Source organism: Hordeum vulgare, chromosome 3H (genome assembly GCF_904849725.1).
Source record: "Hordeum vulgare subsp. vulgare chromosome 3H, MorexV3_pseudomolecules_assembly, whole genome shotgun sequence".
Taxonomy (NCBI): domain Eukaryota; kingdom Viridiplantae; phylum Streptophyta; class Magnoliopsida; order Poales; family Poaceae; genus Hordeum; species Hordeum vulgare.
In genome coordinates this window covers 241,060,565-241,079,000 of record NC_058520.1, presented here as the reverse complement: position 1 = coordinate 241,079,000, position 18,436 = coordinate 241,060,565, and the positions used below count along the sequence as shown (strand labels likewise).

At 51.6% G+C, this 18,436-nt stretch overlaps 1 pseudogene; it reads left to right on the top strand.

Annotated features, from left to right (window-relative positions):
* The window catches only part of LOC123441646, a 36,946-nt pseudogene extending 19,137 nt beyond the window's left edge, over nt 1-17,809 (top strand).
* Nucleotides 17,810-18,436: the final 627 nt, after the last annotated feature.

Sequence of the window (18,436 nt, the reverse complement as noted above, 5' to 3'; positions counted from 1 at the left end):
ACTTCCGATTGGCGATGTGGATCAGCAAGTTTACAGGAGAGTCCAAGCCAGAAACATGGCTGGATGACTACCGAGTGGCAGTCCAGATCGGAGGAGGGGACGACCACGTCGCCATGAAGCACCTCCCTCTAATGCTCGACGGCTCGGCGCGAGCGTAGCTGAACCAATTGGCCCCCTCAAGCATCTACAGCTCGGCAGATCTGGCACGAGTGTTCATCAGGACCTTCGAAGGGACGTGCAAGCGCCGTGCTGGCCTCGTGGAGCTCCAGCACTGTGTCCAGAAGCAGAATGAGCCCCTACACGATTTCATTCAGCGTTGGACGACCCTCTACCACACGGTGGAGAACGTCACAGAGCACCAAGCAGTCTGCGCCTTCAAGGCAGGCGTGCGGTACAGGGATTTGTACCTGAAGTTCGGTCGAACAGGCGACATCTCCATGAGCAAGATGATGGAGATAGCAGCACGCTCTGCAAATGGCGAAGAAGAAGACCGCATCCGTAGCGGCAAGCACAAAACAGTCGCCGATGGAGATGGGAATAACACTCGGAAGCAGAAGCAGAAAGATCCGTCCACTCCGCAGGCAGAAGCCGCAGCTGTTACCAATGCCAATTTCAAGGGCAAGGGGAAGGCTCAGTTCTCCCCCAAGAAGAAGCAGTTCAACAACCCCATCCTGGATTAGCCATGTCCGATTCACACGAAGATGGATGAAGAGGGCAACGCCATATATCCAAAGCATACCACTCGGCAATGTCGCCTCCTGATTCAGGGGTTCGGCGAAGGGCAACCAAGTGAAAAGGGCAATGAACAGGATGAGGAGGATAAGGAGGATCCGTTCCCCCAAGTCCATGCAACACTGATGATTTTTGCTGACGTTGAGAGCAAGAGTCGACTGAAGCTGGTGAACAGGGAGGTGAACATGGCCACGCCTACCAACCCCAAGTTCCTCAAATGGTCTCAGACTGCGATCACCTTTGACCAGTCGGATCATCCAGCACACGTACCCACCCTAGGGAGACAGGCTCTGGTCGTCGACCCGATGGTGGAAGGAGTCCGACTGCGCAAAGTCCTCATGGACGGCGGCAGTGGCTTGAACATCATGTACGCCGACACTCTCAAGGGGATGGGCATTCCGATATCCAAACTCAGCGAGAGCAGCATGCAGTTCCATGGAGTCGTCCCTGGACAAAAGGCCAAGTCACTCGGCCAGATTGCATTGGACGTCGTTTTCGGCTCCGACAAGAACTTCCGCAAGGAAAAGCTGACGTTCGAGGTGGTGGACTTCCAGAGCGTGTATCACGCAATTCTGGGCCGCCCGGCGTATGCGCGTTTCATGGCCCGTCCATGTTACGTGTACCTGAAGCTAAAGATGCCAGGCCCGAAAGGTGTGATCACTATCACAGGCAATCGACAGCGGACCGAAGAGTGTCTGCAGCAGGGATCAAGGATCGCCGATCAGCAGATGGCTGTCCTCGAGCTTGACGAGTAAAAGAAAACAGTCGACCCTGCTGACTTGATGCGTGTGAAGAAGCCGGCTTCAGAGTCTGCATTCGAGTCAGCGGGAGAGACGAAGAAGGTCAGCATCCACCCGACGGACGACACCGCTGCCCCGACGAACATCTCCACCACCCTCCATCCTAAATAGGAAGCCGAGCTCACCCAATTCCTCCGTGAGAACTGGGACATCTTCGCATGGAAGCCCTCTGACATGCCAGGTGTACTCAGGGAGTTGGCTGAGCACCGACTGCATGTGGATCCCACCGCTCGGCCTGTCCGAGAACGCCTGCGTTGGTCCGCCGCGCACAAGAGAAAGGCAATCGGAGAAGAAGTGGCCAAGCTTTTGGCAGCCAACTTCATTCGCGAGGTACACCAATCCGAGTGGCTCGCCAATGTTGTCATGGTGCCCAAGAAGGACAAGTCGCTCCGAATGTGCATCGACTTCAAACATCTCAATAAGGTCTGCCCGAAAGACCATTTTCCGCTCCCCCGCATCTATCAAATTGTCGATTCGACTGCGGGTTGCGAGCGTTTGTCATTTCTTGATGCCTACTCGAGATATCATCAGATCCGTCTGTATGGCCCCGATGAATTAAAAACTGCCTTCATCACCCCATTCGGGTGCTTCTGCTACATCACTATGCCATTTGGTTTGAAGAATGCAGGAGCAACCTTTATGCGCATGATCCAAAAATGCCTCCTCGACCAGATCCGTCGGAACGTGGAAGCGTATATGGATGATATCGTAGTCAAGTCACGCAAAGGTTCCGACCTGCTGACTGACTTGGCAGAAAGATTCGCCAACCTTCATAGGTACGATATCAAGCTCAACCCCGCCAAGTGTTCATTTGGCGTTCCCAGTGGAAAGTTACTCGGTTTCTTCGTTTCCGAACAAGGGATCGATGTCAACCCCGAAAAGATCAGGACCGTCGTCCGAATGGAGCGGCCGGTCAGAATACACGATGTTCAACAACTCACGGGTTGCCTAGCGGCTTTGAGAAGGTTTATCAGTCGACTCGGCAAGAAAGCACTTCCTCTGTACCGACTCATGAAGAAATCAGATACTTTCGAGTGGACAGACGAAGCCCAAGTTGCATTCGACGACCTCAAAGTCCTACTTTCCACCCAGTCGGTTCTTACTGCTCCGCTCAGTAAAGAACCCCTTCTTCTGTACATCGGCGCTACAAATCAAGTTGTCAGCACTGTTCTCACAGTCGAACGAGAAAAAGAAGGCAAAGCATAGCGGCCAGTGTATTACGTCTCCGAAGTCCTGACTCCTTCCAAGCAGAGGTATCCCCACTATCAAAAACTTATCTACGGGATTTACATGACTGCGAAGAAGGTGGCTCATTATTTCCAAGACCACTCGGTGTCTGTCGTTTCTCATGCTCCGTTGTCGGAAATTCTCCACAATCGGGACGCATCGGGCCGAGTGGCGAAGTGGGCAATGGAGATGTTGTACTGCGACATCAAGTTCGAGGCCAAGAAAGCTATGAAGTCTCAAGCTCTGGCTGACTTCATAGCAGAATGGGTAGAACAACAGCAACCGACCCACATCTACTCGGCTCATTGGACAATGTTCTTCGATGGGTCCAAGATGTTGAATGGCTCCTGCGCTGGCGTTGTGATCGTATCGCCAAAGGGCGACAAACTCAAGTATGTGCTGCAGATACACTTTGATTCCTCCAACAATGAGGCAGAGTATCAAGCTCTCCTTTATGGACTGCGCATGGCCATCGCACTCGGCGTCCGTCGCCTGATGGTCTATGGCGATTCGGATTTGGTGGTTAATCAAGTGATGAAAGAGTGGGACGTCAGGAACCCCACCATGACCACATACTGCAATGCAGTGAGGAAGCTCGAGAAGAAGTTTGAAGGTCTAGAACTCCACCATGTTCCGCGACTGAAGAACCAAGCAGCTGATGAGATGTCAAAACTCGGATCCACTCGGAGACCAGTCCCGAGTGACGTCTGCCTCGAGCACCTCCACCTTCCCTCAGTTAAAGAAGATCCTTTCACAGAGGAACCAGTACAACCAAAAAGCTCGACAGATCCGACTGAAGTCGACGTACCTGCTGTGATTGATTTGATCATGGAGATTCTTGCTGTCATCCCCGATTGGACTGTGCCGATCATTGCGTACATCCTGAGGTAGGAATTACCAGAAGACAAAGTCCAAGGCAGGTAGATCGTCCGTAGGTCAAAGTCGTTCACTGTCATTGATGGCCAGTTGTACAAGGAAAGCGTTTCAGGCGTTCTTCAACGATGCATCTCCCCTGAGGAGGGACAGTTAATCCTAGAAGAAATTCACTCGGGAACCTGCGGCCATCATGCCTCTTCAAGAGCAATCGTCGCCGAAGCATTCAGAGCTTGCTTCTTCTGGCTGCAGGCTAATGAAATGGCTAAAGATATGGTCGACCGATGTGAAGGCTATCAGTTCTACTCCAACAAGTCCCACAAGCCAACATCTGCATTGAAGACAATCCCTCTTGTTTGGCCGTTTGAAGTATGGGGATTAGATACAGTCGGTCCATACAGGACAGGCCAAGGGGGATACACACATCTGTTGGTGGCAGTCGACAAGTTCACAAAATGGATTTTAGCCAAGCCCATCAAGAAGCTCGACGCCCTAACGGCCATCAAGTTTGTCAGGGACATCATCTCCAGATTCGGGGTACCTCACAGCATAATCACGGACAACAGGACAAACTTTGACTCGGACAAATTCAAAGATTTCTGTGCAAGCCAAGGTATCCGAGTGGATTTTGCATCTATGGCGCATCCTCAAACAAACGGACAAGCAGAGCGGGCGAATGGACTTATCCTGCAAGGTTTGAAGCCTCCACTCCTGCGAAAGGTGGGACATGCCGCTGGCGCATTGGTCACCGAGCTACCTTCAGTGCTTTGGGGTCTCCGCACAACCCCGAATAGATCTACAGGGCGATCCCCGTTCTTCCTCGTTTACGGAGCAGAAGCGGTCCTTCCGAGTGACTTGCTTCACAACGCTCCACGAGTTGAACTCTTTTCCGAAGCTGAAGCAGAACAAGCAAGGCAAGAAGGAGTGGACCTTCTAGAGGACGAGCGCGAGATGGCACTGACTCGCTCAACCATTTATCAACAAGATCTGCGACGCTTTCACGCGACACGTCAGGAGTCGTACATTCCAAGCAGGCGACCTGGTGCTCCGAGTGGATCAGCAAAGACCTCACAAGTTGGCTCCCGCCTGGGAAGGAACCTTCATCATCTCCAAGGTGCTGAACAACGGAGCACACAGACTCTACAACATCGACAGGGAAACGGACGAGCCGCGAGCATGGAACGGAGATCTCCTCAAGCGCTTTTACACGTGACCGTCGACTGAAGCAATGTAAAGAACAAGTATTGGTGAAATAATACAAAGCAGATTGAGTTTTTGCAGATTCAAAATTCTTCCACGGTCGCAGACTCCAGTCTCAAAAAAAAAGCTAAGCTGCGATCAAGAATCGCCTAAGTACTAACTTTCTCCGAGTGTGCACTAATCGTCGCACTCGGGGACTTAGCTGCGATTAAAAATCTCCTAAGTATTAACTTTCTCCGAGTGTGCACTAAACGTCACACTCGAGGACTTAGCTGCGATCAAGAATCGCCTAAGTACTAACTTTCTCCGAGTGTGCATTAAACGTCGCACTCGGGGACTTAGCTGCGATCAAGAATCGCCTCAGTACTAACTTTCTCCGAGTGTGCACTAAACGTCGCACTCGGGGACTTAGCTGCGATCAAGAATCGCCTAAGTACTAACTTTCTCCGAGTGTGCACTAAACGTCGCACTCGGGGACTTAGCTGCGATCAAGAATTGCCTAAGTACTAACTTTCTCCGAGTGTGCACTAAACGTCGCACTCGGGGACTTAGCTGCAATCAAGAATCGCCTAAGTACTAACTTTCTCCGAGTGTGCACTAAACGTCGCACTCGGGGACTTAGTTGCGATCCAGAATCACCTAAGTACAAACTATCTCCGAGTGCGCACTTCACGTCGCACTCGGGGACTTAGCTGCGATCCAAAATCGCCTAAGTACAAACTATCTCCGAGTGCGCACTTCACGTCGCACTCGGGAACTTAGCTGCGATCAAGAATCGCCTAAGTACAAATTTTCTCCGAGCGTGCACTAACCATCGCACTCGAGGACTTAACTGCGATCAAGAATCGCTTAAATAGAAAGCTTCCTTCGACTGTATCCTACAGATACACTCGGGGACTCAGCAGACCCTCATTGAGACTCATGTAGATGTGAAGACCACTAACAATTACATGAGTAGCAGAACCTCATTGAGGCTCATGTAGATGTCAAGACCACTGACAATTACATGAGTAACAACTCGCTCCGAGTACGACCTTACAGTCGCACTCGAAGACTTAGCCGCGATCACGAATCGCCTAAGTACTCACATGCCTTCGATTGTATCCTACAGATACACTCGGGGCCTCACCAGACCCTCAGTGAGGCTCATGTAGATGTCAAGACCACTGGCAATTACATGAGTAGCAGAACCTCATTGAGGCTCATGTAGATGTCAAGACCACTCCCAATTACATGAGTAATAACTCGCTCCGAGTACGACCTAACAGTTGCACTCGACGACTTAGCCGCGATCACGAATCGCCTAAGTACTCTATTGCCTTCGAGTGTATCCAGCAGATCCACTCGGAGACTCAGCAGACCCTCAGTGAGGCTCATGCAGATGTCAAGACAACTGACAATTACATACTCCGCATGTTTGCCATTGGGTTCACCAAGAACCGCCAAACAAAAAACACGAGCCAAAATCGTATCAACAACTCTTTGGCAAAAGAAGAGCAAAAGATTCGATTCAAATTCAAAGTTCACCTAAGGATAGTTGGCTCGGTGTATATCAAGCTTATCCACACCGAACCAAGAATGTGACGGCCAACAGCAGTTGCCAAAGTTTCTTACAACCAACACTCGGCATACCAAGGTAAAAGTTTTCTCAGACGTCGTCAGGACTGGCGCTGGGACTGGTAGGCTCTACGAACGTGTCGAGGTCGATCCCGTCGTCGATGCGGGTGGCGCTCTCAAGGAAGGTCTCCATGAAGTCTTCGAATCGAAGCTTTTTCATGTTGGCGACCTGCAACGCCTTCATCTTCTCTTCGCGAGCCTCCTTGCAATGCACTCGGACCAGAGAAAGAGCGACGTCCGCACCACAGCGAGCCACAGACTTCTTCCATGCCTGCACTCGGTTCGGGACCTCCTCCAGCCGAGTCATCAAGCCTTCCATCTCATGCCGAGACTCGTCTTCAGGCCAAAGCTCCTTGTCGATTCGGCCGACGACTTCTCTCAGTCGACCGATGAAGGGTACAACTTTGCCTAGGCGAATGTGCGCTCGGAGCAGATCTCGATTGGCGTCCTCGCCGAGTGGAATGTTCTCAAGAATCGACCGCTCAACGTCAGCTGCTTCAACCTCAGCATCCATGCAAAAGTCTGCATAGACAGGACGAGCAAACAATAAGCACCGAATGAAATGCACAGTCCACAAGCACTCGGAAAAACAGAACTTACCACCCAGAAGCGCTATCATCTACCGGGCCGAGTCACTGACGTAATTTTCCTGTGCTATACACCGCCTGTTCAACACTTGCATTTGTCCCATCAGCTCGGTCCTTTGTTTCCCCATTTTCTCCACCTCAGCAGTCAATGCCTTGTTTGCCTCACGGGCCTGCTCCAAGGACTTTTCTCGTTCCACCAAAACATCCTTCATGCCATCCATTGCAACCATCGCCGCATCCAGATCCCCAGCAAACTGAACCTTTTCAGCCCTCAGAGTCTCGTACGCTGCTCCCATCTCGCATGTTTTCTGCAAGTCAGTGCCAAGAGATGATCAGACAGATTCAACAAGGACAACAATAAAAATCCTAAGTTCTACAGACCCCTGCCGACGCAAGCAGTCGACAGCGGTCTCGGGGACTACACCCAGTGGGTTCGCTAAGAGTGACCCCACTAGCATGAACCTGAAGCAGGTCCGCCCTATTGAGGTACATGGCAAAAAACAAGCCTACGAGGTTACTACTACCCGACCTGAGTAAAATTACTCTCGGGACTCATCCAGTAGGTGCACTCGGAGTGCCCCCACTGCTAACATTCGAGCAGATTAGTTTTTCATCTGATCAAGTTAAAGAAAATATGTATAAAGACAACTGCCGGTGCAAGCACTCGACAGAAGTCTCGGGGACTACACCCACTGGGTTCACTAAGAGTGAACCCACTACAAAATAATCATACAATATCCGAATGCATTGCTCAAACACCCAGTGGGTTACAAGAGGAAAGTAAATACTTACTAGCCCACTTACTCGGATATCGTCCCGCAGTTCCAAGCTTCGCTTGTACACGGACGCGATGGAGTCGTACGCTTTCTTGGCTTCTCCCGCCATCAGCTCCGCCTGCACCATGGCCCCCTTGGCAGCTCCCACCTGATCTTCTAGGAGGCGCTGGACGTTGTACTCCACAGTCGACGGGCCTGGCATCCCAAGGCCTGCTCCAGTCGGTTCAGCAGCGATCAGCGCTGTTTCTGTCGACGGCGCTTCCATCACGAGAGTAGTAACCGGCGGAACAGCCTCAAGGACAGGCACCGCGGCTTGCTCAGACCTTCCCTGGTTGTCCTCCTCCACATAAATCACCCCTGAGGGAAACTCGACAGAACGGCGTGAGACCACAGGAAAAAGGCAAGACCAAAGACAGAATTCGTGACACAATAACGTAGACTCTTGGAGTCACTACGACGCACCTGGCTGGGATGTGGCAACGTTGTCCATGTCCATGGGATCGTCCCCTTGGCGTGTCGGAGAGGTAGCAGAGGTGGCAACTCTGCCGAGTAAAATTATTCGACCAATAAGCAGGAATACAATCAAATACTGAAAGAAGATAGAAGAACAATGCACTTACGTGGAGGTGACGGGAACTGCGACCCTCATCCGCGGTAAAGCCTTCCGAGGCTTAGATCCACTCAGTTTGGCCACCTTAGAGGGCTGACCCGCAGGCTCAGCAGCAGAGTCCCTGGTCCTCTTTGCGTTCCGAGCACTCGGAGCCACGGGAACGGCTGGCGAGGCACTCGGTACCACAGGCGCAGCTGGCGGCGCACTCGAGGATGCTAGAGGGTCCGAAGGAGCCACAGGTTCGTGACAACGCTTAGTCCGAAGCTCTGGTGGTGGAGGTGGCGAGTTCTGCTCCTCGTCTGCTTATTCTTCTTCTGCGGACTCCTCCTCATCCGTCTCCTCACTGTCGGAGACATACTCGACACTCTCCACGCTGCCCTCCTGGCTGCCTTCCTCCTCCTCGGCCGGATTCCCGTTCGAGACAGGAGAAAACCAGTTAGTCCACGCCTGCACAAGATGCAGTCGACTACATCAGATGTTAGACAGTGATTCAAGAAAGCGATAAATCTAAGACAGTCGCGTGCACTCGACAGGTTGTACTCACCTCATTCTGAGGAGGGTTGTCCGCGCAGAAGGCCTTCACTCGCCGGGCCCCTCTTGGGTTTTCGCAGGTGCCTATGATATTGAGGACCCACGACGCCACCATCTCCCCGGTCACGCACTCGACGTTGGTCCGAGTGGAGTCCTCAGGCCCCGTGTAGTGCCACATGGCGTGGTGTCGAGCCTGCAGAGGCTGGATGCGCCGGCCCAAGAAAACCTCTAGCAAATCTATGACGGTGACTCCCCTTTGGACGACATCTACGAGTGCGTCGACCAGAGGCTGGATATGGATCTTCTCCGCCTTTGTGAGCGCGAGCTGCTTAGGCGGAGCCGGTCGGTCTAAGCTAAAAGGGGGCAATCCTGTTGTGGCATTCGGGCAGGCAACGTCCTGGCAGTAGAACCATGTCGACTGCCAGTTCCTAACAGATTCACTCAGCTGAAGAGCAGGATAGCTACTTTTACTTTTCTTTTGGAAGTCTAAGCCTCCGCAGAGCTGGAGAAGGTGGGTTTTGTCATCCGACAGGCTAAGTCGTTTGATGGTCTGGGATCTAGCAGAGAAGATGTGTTTGAAAAGCCCCCAATGGGGAGGACAACCGATGAAACACTCGCACAACACAATGAAGGCAGAGAGATGAGCTATGGCATTGGGAGGAAAATGGTGGAGCTGCGCCCCGAAGTGGTTCAAGATACCTTTGAAGAAGGGATGAGGAGGCAGAGAGAAACCTCGGTACACGTGGCTCAGCAGCAAGATGCGCTCCCCCTCCCGGGGCGCCTGCTCGGTCTCGCCTTCGGCCGACAACCTCCACGACTTGTGCGCAATCATCCCGTGCTACACCAACTCCAGTAGGTTCTCCTCCATCACCGTGCAGGGGAGGAAATCCCCCTGGATCCACCCCGCCGGTAGCGTTCGCTGCCGCCGCTGAGCAGGAGCCGCCGCCTTCCCCTTCTTCTTCTTCGCCTCTCGCTTGCTAGTCTGCCCCTTTGTCATGGCGGAGGCTGCGGATCTGCGAAGTAGAAGAAGAAGGAAGGATCTTGGGATGCGCAGGAGGTGGCAAGAGAAGCGGGGCAAGTGCAAGATATCCGGCGAATGTAACGAAAAAACCCTCGCCGCTGAGGTTTAAATAAGGTTCCGACTGGGTCACTGGCAAGTGGCCCCGAAATCTTATCCCCCGACCGGTCGCGGCGATATCAGTGGAGAAGATGAAGGCGCGGGAATCGAGGCGTCAGGTACTACTCGAGCGCGATGTCGTCATCCCCGCTGAGAGCGCGGCAACCGAAATTTGAGGATCCCGGAAAATCCGCCGCTGTCAGTTGACTGGTCACGTCAGAAGATACCACGGAAGCACTCGGTTCCCAACAGTTCGTTTCACAAATACTTCCACTCGGATCGTTGGTCAAAGAAGATAAAATGGATCGAGGCAAGCAACGCCAAAGTCGCATCCGTACCAGTCGGATCCATACTTCAAGCATCGCTTCGCCGTTCCAACCCCAATCCATTCGGGGACTAATGATGGGGTTATAGTCCTAGGGTAGGGTCATAGGCCTGCCCTATAAGTCCTACCCAAGGACTACCCTTCATAAGGGATAAGACCCTTAGTCAGTTCCGACTGAATTAAGGACTTCCCATCATCCAGTCGGTAACGAATCCTCCACCATCCAGTCGGAGATGGGCATTCGGAGTGTATCAAACTAACCGACTGGATTCCACTCTGTGCATCGTAACCTCCCTGGAGGGAAACGGTCGTACGTTTCCATGTGCCTTTATTAGCAATTAAGACATATGTTACCTGTAACGTAGGCATTTATTCGCCACTACTCCACCCCTGTGAACCGAACCGTTGTGGAGGGCAGCGCACTCTATATAAGCCGCCCTCCTCCACTGGTGCAAGGGTTAGTAATTCACTGTAATCCATATTCCACTCGACAACAAGCTCCCAGAGCACTGAGACGTAGGGCTATTACCTCCACCGTAGAGGGGCCTGAACTCATACAACCTCACCGTAGCTAAGGCTCTGCCCATCCTTTCGTACCCTACACATCTACTGTCAGACTTATACCCACGACAGCGCCAGAAAAAGCCTTGATAACGCACAGGTGTAGGGGATCGCAACAGTTTTAGAGGGTAGAGTATTCAACCCAAATTTGTTGGTTCTTCCAAGGGGAAGCGAAAGAATATTCTCAAGTATTAGCAAATGAGTTTGTCAGATTCAACCACACCTGAAAGATTAGTGTCTGCAAGCAAAGTATCAGTAGCAAAGTGGTATGATAGCAACGGTGCCAGAAACGATCTGTTGACGGCAGACTATTCCTAACTGTTGTATCAATGGCGCCAGTAAGTTGCCTGTTGACGGAGAACTATTCTTCCCCGAAAACATTGACGAAAAAGGATCTTGCAACAAGTAACAGCGAAGTAGCAAGGAACAACAGTAGCAGCAGCAGCACAGTAACAGCAGTAGCAACAGAGTGACAGCAGAAGCGACAGAGTGGCCCAATCCCGTTTGTAGCAAGGGACAAGCCTAGACAAAGTAACATAACAAGGACCAGTAGTAAAAGACTCGTAGGCAGTGGATCGGTGATGGATGAGTATGACGGATGTGATTCATCATGTAACAGCTATAACAAGGAGAGATATGTGACTAGCTCCCGTTCGTCAATCTAATGTAGGCATGTATTCCTTATGTAGTCATACGTGCTTAGGGAAAAGAACTTGACCAACGCACTAACACGCGGTGAATACATGAACTCCTCATACTATGGTCATCTCCGGGAGTGGTTCCGGCTATTGTCACTTCGGGGTTGCCGGGTCATAACACATAGTAGGTGACTACAACTTGCAAGATAGGATTTAAAACACACATATATTGGCGACAACATAATAGGTTCAGATCTGAAATCATGGCACTCGGGCCCTAGTGACAACCATTAAGCATAGCCAAGTAGTAGCAACATCAATCTAGAACATAGTGGATACTAGGGATCAATCCCCGTCAAAAACTATCTCGATTACATGATAGATCTCATCCAACTCATCATCGTCCAGCAAGCCTACGATGAGATTACTCACGAATGATGAAGGGCACCATGGAATTCTCGATGGAGAAAGGTTTACGATGACGATGGCGACGATTTCCCCGCTCCGGAGCCCGAAACGGACTCCAGATCTGCCTTCCAGATGAAGAACAGGATGTGGCGGCGCCTCCGTATCGTAAAACGTGATGAAACCTTCTCTCCGATTTTTTCCGGGCGAGACGGAAGATATACAGCTGAGTTTGGGGGGCGGTGGAGCCACGTGGGCCCCACAAGCCCTCACGACGCGGCCAAGGGGTGTGGCCACGGCCTGTGGGCTTGTGGCCCACTGGTCCAACTCCTCCGGTGGATCTTTGCGCAGGTATTTTTCTTTTATTCCAGAAAAAATCTCCGTAAATTTCCAGGACATTCCGAGAACTTTTATTTCTGCACAAAAACAACACCATGGCAATTCTGATGAAAACAGCGTCAGTCCAGGTTTGTTCCACTCAAATCATGCAAATTAGAGTCCAAAACAAGGGCAAAAAAGTTCGGAAAAGTAGATACGATGGAGACGTATCAGTGAGGAGTTTGGTCTCTAGTGGAGTTTGTTTGAATGGTCTTTGACTGAGATTAAGTTTGCATCAACAAACTTAGAGCTAATAAAAGTGGGTCTGAAATGGAGAGTCCTCGGGAAAAACAATGTCTGGCAGTGTTAGCGATGCAAGAACTACAACACTGCCAAGTTTGAGCTCAGGAAGAGGAGGGTAGCTAGTACTTGTCGTACAAAGCTACATTTCAGCCAGAAATCAACTTGTAGATGTGCTACTCATTTTTCCTACACGAGCATTCCCTCTCTTGGTTTGAAATGACGCCTTGGGATTCTAGGGACCTTCTAGAAAGAGGTGGGGGGGCTTTGGCTTAAGAAAAAGTGGGTTAAGAGGGGTAAAAATGGTGATCCAAGGGTAAAAATGAGAAGTAGTTACATGGAGTCTCCCTCCAATACTTGACCAGAGGCCATGGAAAAGCTACTGGAGGTAAAATGTAACTATATGGAGCTGTGGTCAAAGTTTAAGCTCAAGGGTAAATGTGGAACGGGCCAAAGTAGCTAATTTGGTGAGTGCATACAAGGTGTTTGATGAGTGTCGGGGCAACCAGATGGAATTCAATTGATATGAAACTTAACAGGACCAAATAATAGATGAAAATAAGCTTGCACACCAAATTTGGGATTTGGTGGAGAGGGTTTCCAATGTAGACTTGGAAAACCCATGAAATGGGCAGAAATAGCCTTCTGCTTACAAAGCTATTCAAACGAATTCCCAAAAATTCTATATTTGGTGTGGGGGCATTATTTGAGCATTAAGTCATGCCCAAAAAGTTTGGGGTCAATTGGAGAAACTTTATAATGTAAACTCTCCAAAAGTCAGAAATCAACAGAGAGGGTTTTTAGGGGCTTGGGACAAGTTCTTCTATTCTCCTTGATGCACCCCTTTGTGTGGATGCATTATTGGAGTATCATAACATGCCTACAAAATTTGAGCACAGTTGGAGACACTTCGCAATGTAGAGTTGCTCAAATTTGGATCTGGACAGATAGGGTTTTAGAATAATTAGGGGAGTCAAATCAACTTGGATTGAGATGAAACTTGGCAAGGTCATCACATATATCATATGTGACATCACATATAGAATTTTATAGGTCATCACAATATTTCTGATAGAAATATTCCAAAATCTTGAAATAGGAAGGAAAGGTTTTGAAGAGGTTTGCCCAATATTTTGAACATGACTGTCAGTGTTTACTCACAACATAAGCCATGGGTAGGCTAAAGATGGTGGGAACCGAAGTGGCACCGGAGGGCGCTGGGAACGAGGATGGTACAAGCATGAAAAGCACGATGTACCCAGGTTCAGGGCTCTCCGTAGAGATAATACCCCTAATCCTGTCGGACTGTATGATGTATGAATGGGGCTATAATGTGCTCGTGGAGCTGTATTGTGGAGGAGGAAGAAGGAGCAGCCGGCTCGCGTCTACCTCTCCTATGTGGTGTGTGTGTGTGCTGAGTTCACCGACCCTTTGCTTGGAGGGGGGCCGGGGGGTTTTATAGATAAACCCACCGACCTACATTAAGGATAAAGGTACAAGAATGGGACCCGGCTGGCAGCCTCGCCGGCTGGCCAGGGGGTCCACAGGGGTCTTGTCTTGTCGCCGGAGGGGCCCGCCACCTGCGAGGTCCCGTCTGACTGTGGGACCCGCTGGCTAGCCAGTAAGGCTCTCGCGTAAGGTTGACCCAGGACACGTGTGGTACGTCCAGCGTCGTCCAGCGAGATTGGTCATGGGCAGACTGTACGGCCGTATCCACTGTTCACACGCCGAGTACAGTAATGGAGTGGGAGTTTGATGGGCTGACACTGTGCAGGGTGATGGATCGGAGCCGCAGGAGGTCAGCGGCATGGCCGCCGACGCTGTACCTGCCGTGCACCCTGATCTAGTACCTTTTTTGACGCATAGCCACCAATAACCATAGGGTCTCGTCCTGACCTATGGTCTCGTGTGACTTGAGCTCCCTAGCCGGCTAGTCGCTTGACTAGCCGGCACGGGCACAACCGCCTAGCCTCTAGCCGGCCGGTTTGGCCTAGACGGCAAGAGGGAGGTAGCCGTCTTCTATCTAGCCAACAGGTGCTTCCTGGCCGGCCAGAGAGTTGGCCGTCTCGACTCCCAGCCGGTAGGTGATTCCTAGCCGGCCAGGGGGACCTGGGCTTCTTAGAATGGTTCATGATGTTCCTTCTTGGTACAAGGCAAAGGAGTAGGCTCGATGAGCCTACCCCGAGATTATCCACCCGACAGTAGTCCCCAAAGCTCGGGAGGCCCGTCGTCTTGGAGCGGGTGGCCTCGCCGACTTGTGTTTTTTTGCTATTGAATTCCTGCCACCGGCTACGACACGAGACACCGGCTCGGAAGCCGGCTGGCTTCCAAGCGATGCCTCGGCTTCGTCGTAGGTTGCGCAAATTGGGCCACATGGCATGCCCGGCCTGACGTGATGATGGATTGCTCAGATGGCGGGACTGGGCCTGAGCCCTGGGTCCCGCCACGACGCCCCCTCGGCCCCCATGCGGAGGATCCTCTACGGATTTACTCCGTGATGGTTGGGTTTCGGGAGTCGTAATTCCTCCATAATAATCAGAGATGTTGGGACCGGTGCGCACCGGATCCCCTCCCCACGATCCATCGCGGGGTTTAAATGGGGTGCGGGGGTATCGAGGAGGCCATTCGCCCCCTTCTCGCCCCGCACTTGCGCTCCCTCCTTCCCTGAGCTCAGAGAAAGAGAGAGACTCGCCTTCATCTTCGCCTTCGCCGCCACCCAGACCGTCGCCGCCAACCCTTCGAGCTCTCGCCGCTCGCCGCTATGTCGAGCAGCTCTTCCAAGAAGGGCCAGCACAACGGTGCCTGGCTCGGCAGTGACTTCTGCGCCGACCACATCAACGTGCTCCGTGAGGACCCACAGTTATAGGGGATCTATCGTAGTCCTTTCGTTAAGTAAGATGTCGAACCCAACGAGGAGTAGAAGGATCTGACAAGTGGTTTTGAGCAAGGAAATATCTGCAAGCACTGAAATTATCGGTAACAAGTGGTTGTGTGGTGAGATGATTCGTAGCAAGCAACAAGTAACAAAAGTAGCAATGGTGCATCAAAGTGGCCTAATCCCATATGTAGCAAGGCACAAGCCTGGACAAAGTCTTATAGGAGGAAAAACGCTCCCGAGGACACACGGGAATTTCTGTCATGCTAGTTTTCATCATGTTCATATGATTCGCGTTCGTTACATTGATAGTTTGATATGTGGGTGGACCAGCGCTTGGGTACTGCCCTTACTTGGACAAGCATCCCACTTATGATTAACCCCTCTCGCAAGCATCCGCAACTACGAAAGAAGAATTAAGACAAAGTCTAACCATAGCATTAAACTAGTGGATCCAAATGAGCCCCTTACAAAGCAACGCATAAACTAGGGTTTAAGCTCCTGTCACTCTAGCAACCCATCATCTACTTACTACTTCCCAATGCCTTCCTCTAGGCCCAAATAATGGTGAAGTGTTATGTAGTCGACGTTCACATAACACCACTAGAGGAAAAACAACATACAACACATCAAAATATCGAACGGATACCAAATTCACATGACTACTATTAGCATGACTTATCCCATGTCCTGAGGAACAAAAGTAACTACTCACAAAACATAATCATATTCATGACCAGAGAGGTAATGAGTAGCATCAAGGATCTGAACATAAACTCTTCCACCAAATAATCTAACTAGCTTCAACTACAAAGAGTAATTAACACTACTAGCAACCTTACAAGTACCAATCAGAGTATGGAGACGGAGATTGGTTACAAGTGATGAACTAGGGTTTGGAGATGAGATGGTGCTGATGAATATGTTGATGGTGATGAGTCCCCTCCGATGAGAGGAGTGTTGGTGATGACGATGGAGACGATTTCCCCCTCCGGGTGGGAAGTTTCCCCGGTAGGATCGTCGTGCCGGAGCTCTAGATTGGTTCTGCTCAAGTTCCGCCTCGTGGCGGCGGCGAATCCTCGAAAAAGCCTTCTCCTGGTTTTTTTCCATACGATACCCTTCATATATCAGAAGAGGGGGGCCAGAGGGCCAGCTGGGTGCCCACAAGCCCCCTAGGCGCGACCAGGGGGTGCCCGCGCCTAGCAGGCTTGTGGCCACATGCTGGCGCCCCTCTGGCACTTCTTCGGCCCAGTATTTTATATAATTCCCGAAAAAAATCCTCGTTGATTTTTACGGCGTTTGGAGTTGCGCAGAATAGGTATCTCAAACTTGCTCCAATTTCAAGCCAGAGTTCCAGCTGCCGGCATTCTCTCTCTTCATGTAAACCTTGCACAATAAAAGAGAAAAGGCATAATATTGTACCGTGAAGTGAAATAACAGCCCAAAAAGCAATAAATATCAACATGAAACCATGATGCAAAATGGATGTATCACTCCGCCATCGCAGCATGCTGCCTCCGGCCTCCCTCGTGGCCATGCCAATTCCGGAGCCGAGACCGCCCCGACGCCGCAGGAGGGAGAAGTAGTCGTGTTCGACGAACACTTCTACACAGGCTTTGGGCTCCCGGTGAGCAACTTATTCGCCAACTTCCTCACATTCTTCGGCTTGCAGCCGTACCTTCTGGCGCCAAACGCCATTCTCCAGCTCGCCTCATTCGTTGTCCTGTGCGAGGGCTTTCTCGGGATCGAGCCCCGCCTCGACCTCTGGCAGAGCCTATTCTTATTCAAGCAATAGTCCATCAACATGGACACGGCCGAGGTGGAGAAGCTCGATGGCCCTCGCCCGATGACCCCGTGGGCGCGGCACTGGTGCATCATCGGACGAAGTGCGACTTCCCCAAGACGCCGCTCCAGGACTCCATCAAGCAATGGCAGATGGGCTTCTTCTATGTGAAGAATGCCAGCCCCTCCCACGACGCCATCAACACGCTCCCTTTCGCCATCAAGCCTCCAACGGCGAAGAAGAACTGACAGAGCCCATCCTCCCCCAATGGTGAGTATCTTCATGGATCTTGTATTTCTTTGTCTTTTGAAACTGTTGTTTCCTCTCTTTAGCCGGCTACAAACTTTATTGTCATAGTTGTTTGAGAACCTGCAAGGGCTCAACACACCGGCTCCCGGCGTGGAGTCGTCAGATCCCTCGGAAATTGAGGATGAGGGGATGATTGAGATGCGGGACGCCGTCTCGGAGGAGGCGCTGGAGTCGGAGGGCTCTGAGCCGTCTGGTCAGCACCTGAGGCCTTCCCTTGTTGACTAGACGGACGATGATGAGACGCTGCCTTCTTCATATGATGCAGCCTTCGGGGAGGATGCCGAGGAGGTGGAGGAAGTCACCAGCCCTCCCCTAACATGAGGCCTCCGCCATGCTGGCGAAATGGCCATGCCTGGCGAGGTGGCCAGGAACAAGGGCAAGGGTGCGACAACCTCCAAGACGGCCCCCAAATGCGCCGCGCCAGGACCTCCAGCCATAGGATGAGCAGGTGGCGCCAAGAAGCGTCGCGCTGGAGCCAGCAGGAAGCAGGTGCCTATCGTGGCGGGGTAAGAGTCCTTTGTTGTCTCTTTTTGTTTTGTCGTATGAGGATAGGTTCCTCAAATAGTGCCTGGCAGGGAGGCAGAAGACGTGGAGGAAGAAACCGCCTTCGTCGCCGAGCGAGCCCGCTGGGCAGGTGCTGACGCTGCCCAGAAGGCTCTGGAGGACGTATCTGCCATTCGCTGGGAAGTGGCCGTGAAGAAGATGGCCGCGGGCCAATCTCAGCCCAGTCGGGATGAGAAGCCCAAGGAGAAGCTTTCGAAGGCTAGACATGACCCCTCCAAGCGAACTCGCGTGAAGGAGGCAGCTAGCGAGGTGGCTCCGAGGAGCCCCCAGGGAACCGAGGCAGCCAAG